Raw genomic sequence first — 17847 nt, 5'->3', positions numbered from 1 at the left:
AGCAAAAGAAATAAGCAGCAGAGGAAACAGACAACTCACAGAGTGGGAGAAAATCTTTGAAAACTATACATCCAACAAAGGACAATATCTAGAACCTACAGGGAACTTAAACAAATCAGAAGGAAAAAAAATTCCCATCAAAAAGTGGGCAAAGGACATGAAGAGACAATTCTTAAAAGAAGATATGCAAATGGCCAGGAAGCATATGAAAAAATGCTCAACATCACCAATTATCAGGGCAATGCAAATCCAAATCACAATACGTTACCACCTTACTCCTGTAAGAATGGCCATAATTAAAAAATATTTAAAAAATAGATGTTGGCGTGGATGCGGTGAAAAGGGAACACTTTTGCACTGCTGGTGGGAATGTCAACTAGTACAATCGCTATGGAAAACAACGTGGAGATTCCTTAAAGAACTAAAACTAGATCTACCATTTGATCCCGCAATCCCACCACGGGGTATCTGCCCAGAGGAAAAGAAGTCGTTATACAAGAAGATACTTGCCCACACATGTTTATAGCAACACAGTGTGCAATGGTATATATACGTATATCACATTTTATTTACCCACTCATTGATTGATGGGCATTTAATACTATTCAGCCATAAAAAGGAATGAAATAATGGGGTTCACAACAACCCAGAAGGAGGCGGAGACCATTATTCTAAGTGAAGTAACTCAGGAATGGAAGGCCAGACATTATATGTTCTTACTCGTAGGTGGGAGCTAAGCCATGAGGAGGCAAAGGCATAAGAATGACATGGTGGACTGTGGGGACTCGGGAGAAACGGTGTGAGGGGGTGAGGGACAAAACATTGGGTACAGTGTACACTCCTTGGGTGATGGGTGCACCAAGATCCCAGAAATCACCACTAAAGAACTTATTCATGTAACCAAACACCACCTGCTCCCCAAAACCTATTGAAATAAAACAAAATAAAAAAGATTTCCAGGTTTGGTGTGGATTTCTCTGTGCAAAATGGCTGGGTTGCTGCAGACAGCCAGTGACTTCTGGGACTCAGGAACTTCTTTTTCCTGGGGAATCATAAATCTGGGCCTCTTCTGGTATTTATCTGCTCCTGAGCACCAGCTGCAGTGCAGCCTCGAGGCCTGGTGTGACCATCACTTGCTGTCTTAGCTTGGTGTTCCTTGGAAGCAGACCTGAGACAAGGGCTGGGAAGGAGAGGAACTGGGGAAGTGGCACAGGGCAGGATGGAAGTCAGTTAAAAAGGCGTTAATAATCCCCCTCCTGGCATTTACCTAAACGAAATGGAAACTTATGTTCCTGCAAAAACCTGCACATGCTTATTCACAGTAGGTTTATTCAAACTTGCCCCAGACTTTGAATACACAACCCAAATGTCCACCGACTGGGGCATGGACACACCACTGCACCCGCCCCGTGCAATACTAATCAGCAATGGAAAGGAATGAGCTGTTGATGCGCCCAACAAGCTGTGTGGGTCTAAATATCAATCATGTGATATACTACATTCATAAAACAAAGAACACAAACCAAAGCTTCATATCTTGACTGTCAAGGGGTTGCATGTCAGCGCATATTGATCAAACCTCTTAGCACTGGGCACTAAAGAGGGTGAATTTTAGGCCCACAACATATCAGCAAAAGCAGGCGTTACCCAAGTTGCCTCCGTGAGGACTCTGAACCAGGAGGCTGCCAGAGGCAGGGCCATGGGAGCCCGGGGAACCTGAGCCAAGGGACTACACGCCTACATTGGCCAGGGTGGAAACTCAGATGTGGGGGACCCACCGCCCACGGAGGGGAGCTGGCAGAGCCTGAAGTGACAGGAAGGTGAGCAGAATTTCAAGGTTAGATCTCATCAAGCCCCAAGGTAGGGGTGTGAACAAAGATGGCCTGGGGCGTATTCAGAGGGACCTCCTAGTGGACAGTAGGGGCAGGGAGGGAAGGGCCTGCGTTGCCCACTTGGCACACCCCAGGCAGGGATGCACGTGCCAGGGATTAATCTGGGAGGTGATCCCAGGAAGCACTGGTAGGGAAGGGGAAGGAGCCAGCAGAGGCTGCGTGAGTCAGCCAGTGACAGACGTGGATGGCGGAGGCGCCGTTTCATTAGGAAGCTGGTGGCTACCCACAACTCCCAGCACCACTGGCTCAGGCTGCTCCTGGTGGCAACTCCCTGGTCCTGTGCCTGTCCTGCGCCCTGCGGAGACGAAGGGGAGCCCCTGGGCACAGCCTAGGGCGGGACTCCTCATCCCCCCAGGAAACAGGAGCCTGAGGATCATGGGCTGGGCACTGATGGTCACTACCATTGGTGCCAACACTGGCCACCTGCACTTGGAGAAACCTTGTTAGCAGAAAATGCAAACTGTTGAATGTCTTATCTGGTTTTCTGGTTTTATCTCATTCACATCCACGTGAAAGAGGAGTGGAAGAGGCTATTTCGTGTCTCCACCATCACGACCACAATTGCTGTTAAGGCCAAGCCGTCTTAGACAGAGCGGTCCGGCCACCTGAGGAAGCCACACGTGGCACAAATGCCAAACATGAGCCGGGCTCCACCCCCTTCCACCGGCTCCCTTCCCCACTTCTTCGTGGCACAATCAGATCAAGCATGATGCTCCCCTCCAGGGACGGACGTGTGCTGGCTTCGCTGCAGCCGCAGTGAGCACACTTTTCTCTTTCTCAAAGATTAAAGGAAGAAGTTTGTTACAGCAACGTCACAAAGAAAAGTACTTCCAAGGAGATTTTTCTTTTCAATTCAGAAAGCCCTGTTTTCTCAGTGAGCTGGTGTCTCCTTTCCCTTTTTTGGAGACTCTGAGGTCCGCACAATGCTGACAGGCCAGTGTTCAAGGCCAATGGATGCAATGGCTGGGCTTCCTTTCCTGAACCATCGAACCCACTGTTTTAATCTTGCAGGTAAATTTTCAGATGCAGACAGCAGCCTCTGATCTCTGCATTGTGCCTTTGTAAAAAGAGGAACACCCTATCTGCTGGGAGGAGCCTCCATTTAAGCTCCCTGCACCTCAGTTTCCCTGCTTGTACGTATAAAAATAGTACCCCACCTGCCTGCTTCACAGGGGCATTTTTTTTTTTGAGAGAATCAACTTTAATCAGATTTAAATATACATGTATAACACTTATCCTGTTTCCCAAATAGGTAATGCTAAGTGACATAATGCATAAAATATGAGGTCTGCTCTCAAAAAAAAAAAAAAATCCTAAAATATAGGGAGAGTTGCAGTCAAGTTCAGGACCACGATGCAGGGCTGAATTGGAAACCGTAAGGACACCCCGGTAGAGACCACAGCCTTCCTGGAGAGCCCTGTGTGAGCCGGAGCCTGCGTCCTCTCATTTACTCCTCAGAGCAGCCCTGTGCCTAGAGACTTTAAAGATGAGGAAGCCCAGGCTCAGAGATGCTAGCAAGTGGGCAGCAGGGATCCCAGCCCACAGTTTCTTTGGTAGACCTCTAACTGTGATAATTCACAAAGGCAAGAGAGGTACTTCACAGTGTCCTGGGTGGACCCCTCACTGTGGTGATTCACACAGGACAGAGAGGTACTTCACAGTGTCCTGGGTGGACCCCTCACTGTGGTAATTCACAAAGGCCAGAGAGGTACTTCACAGTGTCCTGGGTGGACCCCTCACTGTGGTGATTCACACAGAGAGGTACTTCACAGTGTCCTGGGTGGACCCCTCACTGTGGTAATTCACAAAGGACAGAGAGGTACTTCACAGTGTCCTGGGTGGACCCCTCACTGTGGTGATTCACACAGGACGGAGAGGTACTTCACAGTGTCCTAGGTGGATCCCTCACTGTGGTGATTCACACAGAGAGGTACTTCACAGTGTCCTGTGTGGACCCCTCACTGTGGTAATTCACAAAGGACAGAGAGGTACTTCACAGTTTGCCTCCTGCTGTACGCTGATCTTATTCTTGTGCCTGTCCATGCCTGCCCCAGGACACAGGTCCACAGACACAGACTGACAAGTTCAGGGCCACTCAGTCGAGCCAGGACATCGAGTATACCCCAGCAGCAGAGTCTCAGGGTCGCAGTCTCCCGGGCCTGTGTTCCCACCTCTGTGGTCTCTGATGCTCCCGTGGGACGGCTGCTGCTTCGGGCCCTGCGATGTCCAACAGGACAAGAGCCAGCGTGTTACTTCTGAAGTTAGGATGCCTCCAAGAGGGCTGGCCACGAGGCTGGCCTGGGTCAATGCGATGGGCTTGCCCATAGGCTGGGGCAGGGCTCTACTCTGCAGGACCTGTGCATGCTTTGCTTGCAGAATTTTGATAGCCATATGTGGAATTTTGTTATCATGTGCGTGTGCTCACACGTGTGTGTGCTTATATAAGAGAGACAGAGACAGAGAGAGAGGGACTGAGAGAGAGAGGGGCACACACAGAGAAAGAGAGAGAGAACTATGCCAGTGGGAAGCATTCACTTCTGAGTCATTTACTGAAAGAGAAAGGAGTGAAAACCTCAAGCCAGAGAAAAGTTAAGGAACAGATATCGGCTGTGCCTGCTGGGTGCAGGGGTAGATCCACCGAAGAGCAGGGAGGAGGCCAGGGCCACCTTCCTCATTGCCCGGTTCAAGCAGAACAGACACGTGGAGAGACCCACGCAAAATCAGCCCCTGGAGAACACGAGCGGCGCCCAGGGAGATGCCTTCTGTGCAGTGAGGAGGGTGTTTGGGTGCTGAGTTTCTCTGAGTCCGGTTCTCATGGGCAAGGGTATGGGACGTAGCTGGGAGGTCGCGGCAGCCTCCATGTGGGGTAGCAGGCCACGGGTCTCATTGCGGTGGTCACCTCATGTGTATCCTCCTCTATCTTGCGTTTAGTCTTCTCCCCTAGTGTGTGCACGTCACAAAGAGAAGTGGGAGGCGCTCACCTTCAAGATGTTCTTTGTTCTCTGAGTATCTCAGCTTGGCAGGATCACTTTCACACTGGGCCAGCTTTTGTCTGCGAGCCACAGAGATTGCTGAAGGGGCGGCCCATGGAGCTCAAAAGAACAAGCTTTTCGCCTTAGAGCAAGTTCAAGTCCTTCTGTATTCAAGGGGCTTGGGAGGGTCCGAGTCCAAGCGCTGAGGAACCAGGGCTGGAGGCAGGACCCTAGGCTGACCATTTGGAACAGAGTCCGCCAATGCAGCCCAGCAAAGCTAAGGCTGACCTTGGGACTGCGGCCAGAGAAAGTGAGGCACTTACTACTTTAGACCTGGCCTCAATGGCTTACAGGTAGGTGTTTTTAAAGGGAAGGAGGCAGACGTCACAGGTAATGTCATAGATCAATCCATGGAGGCTGTACATTGGTTTGACCTAAAAATGTGGGACGTCACCAAGTGGGGGCCCGCAGGTCATAGATAGCTCAATTCAAAGATTTTTTCAACTTGCAATTGTTTAAAGATGCAAAGCCTCGTCTAAAAATTTTGTGTTCAGCAGAAAAGAATGCTAGTTCTAGCTAGTGGACTTGACCTTCTCTTGACCCCTCAGGAAGAAATTTAGAATCAAGAACGGCGATCAGAGTCCGGTCCTCAGCTCCCCGTCGTCTGAGGCCTGTGTGCCAGGGAACCCATTGGATGGAGATCAGGGTTTCCGAAAAGCAGCTCAAGGACATATGCTAAGGTGTCATCTTTAGTTTCTGCAGGAAACCAAAGGTTCTCGTGACTCTGACTTCCTTGGCTACTGTTTTAAGCCACTATAACCTTCTTGCTTATCAAGTTTACTTCTCAAGGGCAGCTGGGTGCCTGCAATTTCCCTTGAAGGAACTCAGGATTTTCCTTTATTTCCGTGCTTGGGGGAAGGGGTGCTTGGCAGGCCCAGCAGGTCCCAAGAGGGGTCCCTGCTCCATCTTAACCCCAGAACAAGGGTGATCCCAAGCTACCCCAGCATCCTGGATGCAGGCCAGGCAGCCACTGTCACCCTAAGATGATGGAACGGGTCACCGTGACAACAGTCCCCATGATTGATAATGCAAGGACATCTCACTCAGTTCTTCATTACCAAGACGCCGACCTTCATTCACAGCTCACAGCTCTTACTCAGTCTGAGACAGACCTCTCGTTTTGGTTTAGACAAGCTTAGCACATCACTCACCTGGAGAGGACGGGCTACGCATAAAATGGCAAATTCGATTTAATTAAATTCAACAAATGTTTAATGAAGGCCTTTCCTCTACTTCATTCTAGACATGACAGCAGAGTTCCATCATAAAGGTATCTATCTGAGCTGCCCTCCCTGAATGCAAAGAGACTGAGAGGCCTGGAGGCAGGGCAGAGGTAGGGAGCGATTTAAACAGCGCTTCACTCGATGAGCATGTATCCAGCATTGTTAACAAACGCAATCTCCCCTGAAAGAAATCAGCACATCTTAAGCAAACCCATGGAAAGAATGTGTGAATGATTTTAAAGTTGTCCTGCCAATGACTCAGGAGTGAAAGGTTACTGAGGGGGATGGGCCACCCCTGCCTGGTGACGATTTCTTCAATAATCTGGAAGGATGAGTCAGAGAAGGAACTGGCGGCCTTACAGAACGCCTGGCTGAGGGACAATCGGAAAGCTTGATGCACCGGTCTCCAGAAGCGGAAAATAATCAAGACAGAGAGAAAAGCCAGCAAGCTGGAACCCGTGTGACCGGGTAGCTGTGTGGCCTGCCTGGAAGCACCCTGAGGACCCCCGTGTGGAATGGGGTCCCCGGTGCACTGAGAGAGACTGTGTTGCTATTGTACAGACGACACTAGGGTACATCATGTGCAGGGCTGTGAGCCCAACATAGTTTTTGATGTCAATTAAGAGAACGTAATTCTTTGATATCACATTGTTATGGCACGTTTACATCCCGCATTAGAAAATTACAAAGGCAATACTGGCCGTATGCGGTTTTCACTTCCTGCTCTTTGGAAACTACTTCCTGGCTGAGACACATCTCCAGAGTGTGACCCGAGACCTTGCGACACCCAGGTATGATCCTCTTTCTCACCTGCATGGTCATTTTATTGCTATCAGCTCTGGCATATGTCACCATACTGGTGTGGTGACCTGAACTCATGGTCAGCCGTCAGCCCAGCCACCCTAAATTCCACTCCTCATCTCCACAAGCCCCCCACAGCCTCTGTTGGCGGGCTCCAAAAGAGAGATGTGGGCAGTGGGTTCTGGCGGTGACTTTGCCAGGCACCTGGGAGGGGTGCCCACAGGACGTGAGTGTCCTAAGCAGCAACCCTGGGCTGGCTTCAGGCACATCTGGGTGATAGACCGCGGCCTAAGCATCTCACCTTTCCAGGCCTTTTGTGCCAATGGCACCTGACTTGGCTTGGGGACATCTAAGGTCATCCCGACCATCTCCATTGGCACCCCCAAGCCCAATGGCACCCATTCCCTCGCTGCCTGTCTCTTTGAGCCCTCCCATTCTCTGTGGCTGCTGGCCCGTCTGTTGGTTTGCCTGGTCCTTGTCTCCCTCGGTGAAAGTGAAAGGAGCCTTTCCCTTACTGACCACCATAGCCTCTGAGCTCAGAGCAGCTGGATCACCAGGCAGGTCTGCAACATCAGTTCACGTGGTAAGTGGTTAGGAGCCAGCCCTGCACGCCCCTCTGCTGGGAGTGAGTGGTCAGTGGGGCCTGATGTTAGAGGCTCTGGAATCTGGTTTGGCTTGGGTTCCTACGGGATGGGGCAGTGTCAAAGGCCTCCTGGAGCAAGTGGATGTCGGCTGGCCTTGAAAGATAGGCAGGGTGTTGTCATGGGCCGTGTATGGCTGAGAAGGGGCTCCCACTGCATCAGAGGCCAAGGTGCTTGGTCTGTGTGATGCCCCCCTCCCGGCAGGGTGTTGCTGGGAGGATTCAGAGTTGACCATTGGCATTCCAGGGCAGCGGTACCTAGGGCGCTCCTTAGGGGTAGAAAACCTTAGTCTTATCAGATATGAGCAGGAAGAATGCAAGCTCTCTCCTGAAGGCTGAGTCTGGAAGGCCCTGAATGAATGCTAGAAAAACCTCAGCTTGTGGGGGTGGGTTGGCAGAGACTATGGGAGGTGTACCGTGGCCGCTGCTCTCTCTGCCTGGGATCGCCGGATGAGGGCACCGGAAATGCCCCTGGGCTGTGGAGGGGACAGAAGCTGACCCCAGGGCAGTCCAATTGCTGGAGACTTCATGTCATTTCACATTCTCCAGGGCCATTCTTCAGGAGCTTGGCTTGCTGGGAGTGGGAGACCCGGCCTGGTTTGTCTCCAAGAAGTGAAATGTGTTTCTCTAATGTTCAAACTAAGGCGTGTTTATTTTTCTCTTTGGTTCATAACTTAGAAGCAGCAAGTATATTCTAGCTGCACCACCAAAGTTCACTTCTGCTCCTAGAACAACTGGGCTGAGTCCTAGTCCCGAGGAGATCTATTTCACAGGTGAGAAGCAAGCGAAGATTGAGAGAGTTTGATTGCACAGGAAATCACAGAAAGAAAAACACTATCACCTACCTTGGCGCTGTTCAAATCGTGGTTCTGCAAACATTTACCCCAAACACTTACTCTGCCCTTCCTTGGAGGTTCTGCTAACGGAGACCTTCTACAGACAAACACACAGACCTCATCTTTTTCACAGAGAAGGAGAGAAAAGTTTGCACGGTGCTGTGGATTCCAAGTAAATTTGCTAAGCCTGTCAGACTTGTCTCCATCAAAATGAGTCCGTGTGGGCTGGAAGCAGGGCTGCAGCTGCCTCATAGCAACGCCTGCTTGTTTCCTGCAGCCGTCTGTGGATTCCCATGAGCACAGGGGCCTCTATGTTGGGAAGGGATGAAGAGGATAGACGCATACTGTGGGAGAAGATTGTGGGTCCAGCAGGCAGGAGCCTAAAGGAACGCAAGGGTCCCCAGCCTCGAAGCCAGTCACTGTAAGGGGCCGAGTCCCTGATCCGTGAGAAGGGCTCACAGTGAGCTGTGGCAAGGGACTTCCCAAACTGGAAGATGGATTGTTGGGTTTGATGGTGCGGGAGTCACGTGGGTTAGGCTCTAGCTGCTGATGCTTATCTTTCCACCTCTTCGGCTTCACCTTCCTGACATCTGAGTCCTAATCTTCCTGGACTGCACCAGGGAGGGCTGGTGTAGGCAGGCTCTCCAGGGAGCAGCGCCAAGGTGCGCAGCGGAGAGGCTTGCAGGGGGAGTGATGCCTGTGAACCAGACGTGGAGACTGTGGGCATGGGCAGGAGGAGCCTCCAGGACACGGGGCAACCTCTCGGCACCTCTAAGCCCAGGGTGCTGGCGGGAAGAGCTGGTCTGGGTGGGAAGGGCCAGGCTTGTGTCTCCACCTGGCCCGGTCACTGGCTGGGGCCACCCCAGGGACAGCGGGCTGCAGCTTTAGCACCGAAGGCTGTCAGCGCCATGCTCCTCACAGTGGGGCAGCAAATCTAAGTGGGCTGCCTGAGGGACACGGGCTGTGGTAGCAGAAGCTGCACACCCTTGGCTGGTTTTACTCTCAGGTAGGTCCAGGCAGGACTTCATCAGTCTGAAAATCTGCTTGTCCGGTATCCCTGGCGATTCCCTAGGTGCACCCCCAAGCGCACGTGAGCACATACACCAATGCCATCCTTTCCAGTGTTCTTCTATGCTCCTGCCTGGGGGGGTCCCCCGTGTCTAGCCAGGCATCTTCATCTGGTCTAAGGTCCTTGTCCTGGCAGGCCCCACTGACTCCCACCTGACTGGGGCATGCCGGTTCCCAAGGAGCTCCTGCACACAGAAGAGCCCAGGGCTGAGTGGCAAAGCCTCTAGGTCTCACTCATGACTAAGGCGTGGCTGGGCAGCAGGCAGGCAGGGTGGGGAGCTCCGCATCGTAGAGGTTCTCTTGCCCTCTGCCTGCAGGATCTTGGGGGACAGCACCCCCAGCTCAGCTGATGCAGCCAAGTTTGGATCCTGTGCAGATGCCAGCTGGGCTCCCGACGGACTTGGGAAGAAGGGGTCCATATACTTAGCCCTCACTGCCCATGTGTGCACCGCTTAAACCCTTTGTGGGTCAACAACAGCACTGGTGTGGGGCCCACAGGGGCGAGTAGACAGACATGTGAGTGTGGCTGAGGGCAGCTCTGCTGGGTGGAGGTGAGGGGCTTGGGTGGCCACAGGCAGTGTATCTGCACAAGGGAGCAGAGGCCACAGGGATGGGAGATGCACGGGCTTGGATGGTGACTGGGGCTCCATTGTGCCCCCTCAAAACTCATGTGTTAAGTTCTAATCCCCAGGCCTCAGAATGTGACTATTTGGAGATAGCGTTCTTAAAGAGGTAGTTAGTTAAAATGGGGTCACTAGGGGTGCTCCTGGTCCTAGAAGGCCGTGTCCTTAGAAGTTTGGGACTCAGGAAGAAGGCAGCCGTCCGCAAGCCAAGGAGAGGCCTTGGAGGAACCAGTCCTGCTGACAGCTCTCTGCAACTTCCACGCTCCAGAACAGCGGGAAGTGCACTTCTGTTGTTCAAGCCTCCTGGCCTGTGACGTTTGTTACAGCGACCCTGGCATAGCAATACAGGCAGCTCCTAAAGAGGCCATGCTCCAGACAGCTGTGTTTTGGGTGCTTGGCCTCTTGTGGAGCCCCTCGGACCTGAACTCTGACTCTGGCCTGTTGTGGACCAGCTCTGCTATCCAGCCAAAGTACTTGTTCTCCGAGCCTCAGTTTCACCATCCATAGAATGGGAGGGTTAAAACCCATATCCCCCTTGAGGGCTGTGGTGGGATATGGGAGGGCTTGTGACGGTGTCTGCTGTATACTGGCGGTGCAGGGGACCTGTGGACACACGGGTTGCCTTCCTTTTCTTTTCTAGGACCAGTCACCTTCCCCTCCAGAGAGAAGACCTGAGTTTCACCTTCCCAGGCTCAAAATGCAATCTGACTGATTCCACCCAGGCAAGTGGCAGGGACCAGGATCCCAGTCAAAGGTAGTGGAGAGGGTGGGCAAGGCCTTCTCAGTCCCGGGACCTCATTCTTGGAAAACTGGGAAGGCCACACCTCCATTTCCTTTGCAGAATAGTGGCCAGCAAAGCTGATTCAGCCAGAAGGCGTGTGTTGAGAGTGGAGCGTGTAGCAGTTGGGACCACCAACCTGGGATTCAGGCAGAGCCGGAGCGTATTTCAGATTTGTATCGGCTGTGTGATCTGGGGCGCTTTCCTAACCTCTCTGAGCCTTGCTTGGCCTTCCCTCTGGGACATGGGGGTGATGAAGGCACAGACACCTGAGACCACGGCATGGATGAAGATAACATCATAGAGTGTTCCATGATTGGCAGACCCTCCCTCCATGCTGCACCCCTCCATCAGTGACCCTCATTCTCAGTGTGACAATGGGCATGGCTGGAGACTAAAAAGGAAGGATCCCAGATTGATTTTTCCACCACCAGTGCCCTGCAGTCGAGGTGACCTTCTTGGCCTGTTAGGAAGAAGGCCCTGCCTTACGTACCCTGCCACGGGCAGTGCTCAGCAGTGGCCATCTGAGTGACTGGAGGAGGGCGCCACGGACACTCACTGATCTTGTTTAGGAAGGCTGAGCATCTCCCAGGTGTGCAGGGCCTGGGGAGCACCTCCATCTCTCCCAAAGAAAACAGAGCTGCTCAGACAGGAACCAGCCACTACCCACGCAAGTGCCAGGGATATGTGCACGTGGGGCCAGAGGCAGCATTTGTGAGGGGTTGAAGGAATCCTAAGACCTGGAAGAGTGAACGGAGCTCCTAGCAGAGCTGGAGGGGAAACTGAGGGAAACTGAGTCTCCCTCGAGGTTGCTGCTCTGGCCTGAGCAGCCCCTCCCACCACAAACGCATACTCTTGCCCTTGAGTGGTCTTCCCTAGGCCCCTGGCTCCCTCTGAAGGCGTGGCGCCCATGGCCTCGGTTTTGGCCCTGCATTGCCTCCAGTGAGGTTGTGCACTTCCCCAGCTCTGCCCTCTTCCTCATCCTTGCTTCCCAAGGGCCCACTGTAGCCCTGGTACACAGCAGGTGCTCAGCAATGCTTGTCAAATTGCTCTGGCATTCACAAGGGGGCATGGAATGCCTGCTGCACGCATTGAACCTCTGGCTTTGTTCCACAGTGACGCTGAGTGACTCAGAATGGGTGAACCTGCAGATAACTAAATTAAAGCCCAAACCTCCCCTGTGATCCCTGATAGGCCTTGTCCAACCTCTGTTCAAATGCAGTTGTCTCCTAATTCATGGGGAAGGAGCAGAAGCAACCATACCCTTTCCATGAGCAGCCCTGCCCTGCGGGTCTCATTTCCTGCCTGCAGCTTGCCCAATGGAGAGCACACGGTTCCCAGCCCCATCTAGACCACCATCCCAGGAAGGATGGCAAGGCTGCTGGCGATGCCTCTGCCCCACCCGGTTAGACCCCCATCCTCATGGAGTAGCTGGGGAAGGAGGCTTGGCCACTGCCCAGGAGATTTGAGTCCCCACCTACCGTGATCTGGCTGACTTGGGCTCATGCCTCTCCTGTGGGGCCCTGTCTCTGTCCCCGGGGGATGGGACCCACAGCCCTTTCTGGATCAGAAGATTTCTGGGACTCAGTGATTGAACGGCCCTGAGAGATTTCTCCACACAGCCCCAGGCCACCTCCAGTGGGAGGTTCTGGCTATTTCACTGCTCCCATTTGACTGGAACCGGCACACTGCTGGTGAAGGCAGGTGGAGGTGTGCACAGAACGGCTGAATCGATGTGCAACTCCACAGGCTTCTTGCAGGGCTCAGAGGAGGGGGTGACTCCCTTTTCCCTCTCTTCAGCTGAACTATGATGCGGGTGTACAGGGAAGCCCTTTCATGGGTCTGTGAGTGGATTCCAAGCGTACTTGGGAGGCTCCACCGGGGCGGTGCCTGATTCAGACCCCTTTTCAAAACGTGAGTGTTTGTGCTGTACGTGACCAAGCCAGGTGCTGTGGTGCAGGGTTCTCAGCACTGCTGCTGTTTGGGGCCGGCTAGCTCTCTGTTATGGGGGTGGTCCTGGGCTTTGTAGGATGCTGAGCAGCATCCCTGGCTCTATCCATGAGAGGGGTAGTTGTGATAACCAAAAGTGTCTCCCCAGACGTCACAAGTACCCCCGGGAGTGGGCACAAAGCTGACTGTGGTGGCTGATTCCATTTGCTGTCAGACCTCAGTTATCTCTGAGCATGGGTGGGTCACTCAGGCCTCCGGCTTCATGTCCTGGTCTGTGCCTTCCACATCAACCACTGCAGTCACCACTCCCTTGTGAACTGGACTCAGGTGAAGCCTTAGCAGGGAGGTCTTGGGGGCTGCACCTGCTCCAGGGGGAGCCATACATCAGAGCAGGGCATTTGGAAGAAGCCTGACCACCCCTAGCTTCTCTCCTGGTACAAACCATCCTGGTGCCACATCCTCTCCAAAGGGGATGCTCTGTGCGGGGTGAACACAGCCAGGCACCCTCTTCACTGGGGTCTCAGCAGGACGAGACTTAGGGAGTGCTGTGGCCATCCTGCAGCTGTGACTTGCCGGGCACTGGCCTCACTGCTCCTTGGCTAAGTCCAAGGCTGCGTTTGTCACCTGGGAGTGTTGAGAAAACAGCCTCTTGAGATCTGTTTCAGACGTGGCACAGGACTGCTGAGAATATGAAACAGACCAGTTTGCAATGCACTCTTCAAATTCAAGGCATGTATCAGTTATTTATTTATTTTGAGACAGAGTCTTGCTCTGTTGCCCAGGCTGGAGTATAACACCGTGATCTCCACTCACTGCTTCCTCCGCCTCCTGGGTTCAAGTGATTCTCTGCCTCAGCTTCACGAGTAGCTGGGATTACAGGTGCCCACCACCAGGCCTGGCTAATTTTCCTCCCAAAGAGCTGGGATTACAGGCATGAGCCACTGTGCCCAGCTGGTATGTGTTATTTTTAAAGCACCTTTGTTTGAGAATCCACAAACGCCAGATGGATAGTTGGTTTAGAACACCTGAACAGCTGGGTTCTTCTCAGGGAATCATAATGAAGCTTTGCATTTAATTCCTTCCCATTTTTCCATTATGGACTAAAGGAAGGGCAAGTGAGCCTGATCTCTTTTCTAAATTAAAAGTGTGTGGCTGGACAGTGACTGTCCCTTGTCATCAATGATAGAAGCACATTCTTGAGAGAATAACAGGAGACTCACTCACTGTGCTAAACGGGAGAGCTCTCCCAGCTCCTCATTGGCTCTGCAGCTCTCAGCCCTCAGCAAGTCGGAGCCCACCTTAGCAGATTCTTTCTGCTTAGCAGGGACCCTTCATCAGTCAAGTCCATAGAAAAATAGATGCTGCTTAAAATGTGCCAACTCGATCCAGGGAGTGAAGACATTAGCTCGGGTGGCTTAAGGGAACAGGGGCCATCTTGTCCCAGCTGCAAATCTGGATTGGTTTAATAAAATAGTTGGAACCCAAATGTGATGCTCTGGCATATACAGACAACAGATGCAAATCACTGTTCACCTTTTGGCTGAGTCATGAGTTGGACTCCGGTGTCCTGAGGTATCCTAACCAAAGGCCAGTGAGAATGGGGAGCGCTGGCTTCAAGCTGGAGGAGGAGGTGCACATACCGTGATTTTGTGAGTCTCCTCTCTCTCTCTCATAAATATATTATTGCTATCTCTGTCTATATTCAGATTTGCTCCCGAGTGACCTGCTTTCAGTAAAAAGCAAAGCGCAATCCCCTAGACGCAGCAGGAGGTGCAGGGGATTTGCCCTCCAGGACCTACCTGGCACCTCCCAGAGCACCTGGTTCTCACTCAGCCTTTCTGATTGAGTGTAGGCCCTGGTGCTGAATTCTCTCGGTCCTGGGCAAGGGCAGCCTTGGGCTCATTCTGCGCTAGAGTAAAGGGCATGCAGGTGACAAAGGAGACTGATGACATACTCAGCTAAGGGGACACTGGTCTCACAGTCTGGAGCCCAGATCTGCCACATTGGTCCCTGCATTGCTGGGATAGGTGCAGTGGCACTGAGAAGCCAGGCCTGACGCCGGGGCAGCCACAGCACTTGTCCTGGATTGGAGCAGAGGCAGGATGCTCAGGAATACGCCAAGGCAATGATTCAGGTCTGCTCTGGGACCTGTGTGCCTGAGCCTCCTCACTGTGACAGTGGGACACACACGGTGACTGCAGACACACATTAGGCTGTGGTGATGCAGGCAATGAAAGTCAGAGGCCTTGGTCAGAACCAGGACAAAGACATTGTCATTGTCGTTCCTGATTAATGGCTTTAGCGTCATGATGGAAGGCCTGGCAGTGGATGCTCCAGCTGTGCTGGATGTGAGCGAGCGTACGAGCCCACCCCAGGAGTCCTGTCCGCGAGCCCGCCCCGTGAGTCCTGTCCGAGAGCCTGCCCCAGGAGTCCTGCCAGCGAGCCCGCCTCGGGAGTCCTGCCCACGAGCCCGCCCTTGGAGTCCTGTCCACGAGCCCGCCCCTGGAGTCCTGTCCACAAGCCCGCCCCGGGAGTCCTGTCCACGAGCCCGCCCCGGGAGTCCTGTCCACGAGCCTGCCCCGGGAGTCCTGTCCCCGAGCCCGCCCCGGAAGTCCTGCCCATGAGCCTGCCCCGGGAGTCCTGCCCACGAGCCTGCCCTTGAAGTCCTCCACACAAGCCCATCCTGGAACCCACTGTGGGAACCCTGCCCACGAGCCCGCCCTGAGACCCACCCTGGGAGCCCCGCCCACGAGCACACCCTGGGACCCCATCCTGGAGCCCGCCCTTGGAGTCCTCCACACTAACCCATACTGGAACCCCACTCTCGGAACCCTGCTCATGAGCCTGCCCCAGGATCCCTGCCCACGAGCCCACCCTGAGACCCACCCTGGGAGCCCTGCCCACGAGCCTGCCCTGAGACCCACCCTGGGAGCCCTGCCCACGAGCCCGCCCTGAGACCCACCCTGGGAGCCCTGCCCACGAGCCCACCCCGGGAGCCCTGTGCAAGAGCCCACCCTTGGAGTCCTCCACACGAGACCACTCTGGGACTCCCCCTGCAAGTCCTGTCCACGAGCCCGCCCTGGGAGCTGAGACAGCTGTGGTGGATTCAGCTCTGGGCATTCCTCTTTCTCTCCTGTGGAGCCTCCAGCAAGTGCAGCCATGGGCACTGCGGTGGGTCTGCGGCCTCTGCAGGACAGAAGCAACCAGAGGCAGCTGTCGACAGTGACTAGAGGCCTGTCAGTCCACCCTCGGGCCAGCGTGAGGGGCTCATGGCGGGCATCCCGGAGCGGGTGGGGGTCAGTGTCCCCATTGTGAAGGCCAGGACTCAACCCTGCCTGCATGCTACTGTCCTTGGGCCTTCAAAGGCTTCCTAAAGAAAGCTGTCCTACTCCGTGGGCTTTCAAAAACAAAACAAAACAACACAACACAACACAAAACAACACAACACAACACAACACAACACAACACAACACAACACTCCGGGCAGCAGCAGGAGCAGCAACAAAACCCGAAGAAATGAGCCCTGGGCCTTCCTCCTGGAGTGGAGGCTGCTTTCCCGGCGTTTTCAGCTCAAGCAAACACAGGCTTCCCCTGCGGCGTGACTTGCCCCTTCCTGTTCTTTGGGTTTGGAAAAGCCAAGCCCAGTTCCACCCACTGGGAATGTCTCCAGTCTGTGCTTCTGCTTGGAGTCAGCCACATGCTCGCCTACCCACGTCTTTTCCTCTTGGTAGATTTGGGCAAATCCTTAGAGCCCTCAGGGTCTTCCCCTGCCCAGGGGTCACCCCGTTAAGCACGTTGCATGGCGCTCCGTCCCAGCCATCCCCACCCCCTCGCGCGTGGGGCAGCTGTACTCACCCTTTTAATTTTCCAGGAGTCTGTTCTGAGGCCCCAGGCTATGCCCGTCCCTCACTCCTGCGGGAAAGTGGAGCCACCCCTGTGGTCCTGAGTCCTGCTGCGCCTTAAAGGCCGGGTCAGCAGCTCCGGCCCCTTCTGCCCTCTCCCTGCAGGGAGCTTTGACTCCTTCCTGTGAGGCTCAGCCAGCTGACAAATTCATCACTCAATGGACATGCTCGTTTGGCAGGGAGCCCGCAGTCTGAAGACCCCCTGTGTCTGGATCTAGCATCCACTGTTACTTTTAAAGATGAGCAGAATCTTCAAACCAGAGCCTCAGCGGAGCGAAGCCCCCACCCCTTGGACAGCCGAACTCACTCTGAAGAGCAGGGAGGAAGTTCCAGGAGGTCGTGGGCGTGGGGACAACAGAGCCACAGCCTGATGCAATTGATCCCAGTGTTATGGACACAAAGCAGAGGCAGGGAGGCATCCCTAGAGAGGAGCTGGGACGGCCGTGATTTCCCAGGGTTCAGCCTCAGCTCATGCTCTGAAGGGACAGTTAACAGCTTGTTGGCAAGTTGGATCAACAGATGTTAGCACTGGTGGCAACTATTGCAGGTGGACTTTGAGGGGAGAGGAACATACAGAAATGCCCTCATAAGGACAGGCGCTTCAGCTGGTCCCCGAGGAGCCTCTGAGGGATGCCACAAAAACTTAGGGGCCACATCCTGAACTCAGGCCACAGCTCTGGCCGTGGCCTCAGTGCAGGCTCCACTTGACATTGGTATCCAGGGTGTGGGAGTGGCAGTTGGCAAGTGGGAAGATTGCTCCCGTGGTCATTTTAAATCCAGAGGCTGCTGCAGAGGGCAGGGCTACCTGCAGGTCTGGCTGCATTTGAGGGAAGCCCTGCCCCAGCTCTGGAGGGGCTGGTCCTGATGCCAGGGGGCCTGGTTCCTGCTTAGCTGTGTGGCCTGTCTGTGGCAGCTGCAGATGGCATGGTGACCAATGATGGGTCTTCCCACCATATTCTCCTCAGAGCCCACTGTAGTTCCCTGGGGCATGACACCTGGTCAAGTCAGTTAGGACACTTGCTGAAGCTGGGATGACTGGGGAGGTGGGGGTGCCTGGGAGGTGGGGATGCCTGGGGAGGTGGGGGTACCTGGGAGGTGGGGG

Source organism: Sapajus apella, unplaced genomic scaffold (genome assembly GCF_009761245.1).
Source record: "Sapajus apella isolate SASKATOON/1434 unplaced genomic scaffold, GSC_monkey_1.0 scaffold65, whole genome shotgun sequence".
In the NCBI taxonomy this organism is placed as follows: domain Eukaryota; kingdom Metazoa; phylum Chordata; class Mammalia; order Primates; family Cebidae; genus Sapajus; species Sapajus apella.
Note: the sequence above shows the minus strand (reverse complement) of the source record.